Source organism: Pundamilia nyererei, unplaced genomic scaffold, assembly GCF_000239375.1.
Source record: "Pundamilia nyererei isolate P.nyererei 1_Seehausen unplaced genomic scaffold, PunNye1.0 scaffold00097, whole genome shotgun sequence".
NCBI lineage: Eukaryota > Metazoa > Chordata > Actinopteri > Cichliformes > Cichlidae > Pundamilia > Pundamilia nyererei.
Genome location: NW_005187498.1, coordinates 2076013 through 2077612, shown reverse-complemented (window position 1 = coordinate 2077612; position 1600 = coordinate 2076013).

Sequence of the window (1600 nt, the reverse complement as noted above, 5' to 3'; positions counted from 1 at the left end):
AGACCACTTTAATCAGACCATCAGTCACCTCCCTGATAACTGTGGCCTCTTTCAGCAAGATAATTTTCTCCCCTACAAAGCAAAAATGGCTCAGGAATGGTTTGGTAACAGTGAGTTTGAGGTGTTGACTTGGCCTCCAAATTCCAAAGATCTCAGTCCAATTGAGCATCTGTGTGATGTGCTGGACAAACAAGTTTGGTCCATGGAGACCCCGCCTTGCAACTTAAAGGACTTAAAGGATCTGTTTCTAACATCTTGGTGCAGATACCACAGCACACCTACATATGAGCTATAACTGATATCCGGATCAGCTTCTTGTACAAAATATAGAGTTGAAAATATGTGTGTAAAGTGTCATTTGAAAGTATAATATATTTAAGGATATAATAGTTACTATTGCTGAATGCTGTGCCACATGTAGAAGTAGAAAGGGCACTGCTTCCCGTGTTGACTACAAGGCTTTTGTGGCTTCAGTATTTGGGGTTTTATGCATTAACTCTATTTATTGTCACAGAAACTCTTCTTTCCTCGCCGTACTTTGTGACTACACTGAAGCCTTACTGACAGTGACATTGCATGTCCTTTGAGATCCCTCATGAGCTGTCAGGACTGTCTTGTCCCACTGTCTGTGCTGGTCAAGTAACAAGCCTGGTCGTGTCTGAGTGCAACAGCATCTGCAGTCTGGCTGCATCTTCAGTTTCTTCTTCCTGTGGAATTTTCTGCTTTCAGTGAAAAAAATCTTTTTTTTTTTTTGCACTTTTAATGATTTTTATGTCTGCAAATCAGTAGGAGAAAAAGCCAATAAAGGAACTACTTCTGACATCTCATACTGTTTAAGCAGATGTTGCTGCATGTCTTAATATAACCCAGTCTAGCTGTCAGTCCATGCAGTGTTTATGACAGACAGCTGACTGTGAGGCCTTATGGCATTGCTTCGCTAATTGAGCTAACTTTCAAACTCATTCAGTCCTCTGGGAGTAACACAACTGTTACAGACAATCAACATGATGAGGCTTGTCAACTCACCACCGGTGAACTACTTCAGCTTTAGCAGCTGATTTGGTTCCCCACCAGAAACAGTCTTTATTTAACGTCTGCGTGCAACTGGATCTCAAATATTTATCAAATAACTTCACAAATATTATTTCGGCAAAAAATAGTGGATAAGCAGTGATGCTAACACCAAGGTAGGAAACAACATGGTGGGATTTCAGGATTCGAAATATGTCCGTGTACTTCAGAAACAAGAAGCACTCAGAGAGCTCAAACCTCCGCCACAGCAGCTCACTCGCTGGGTAGTGTTTACTTTTAAGGGGCAATTATTTAATTTTTTTATATATTAATTTTGTTTCATTTTTGTTTCATCTGTTCTTTTTAGATGTAATGTCGGAGGTTTGTGGGGCAATAAAAAGCATAGCATGACTAACTTGGCAGTTCATTCTCTTTTTCTTGACAACCCTTTCTTTAAAGATAGGACATGTTTTGGGGTCATCTTGAAAGAAATGCGATGTAAAATGTTAAAGTGAGGTCAGAGGTCAAATGTGGCATGATATTTGGATGCAAATTATAATATGACAAAATATGACCTGAGTTTGATTTT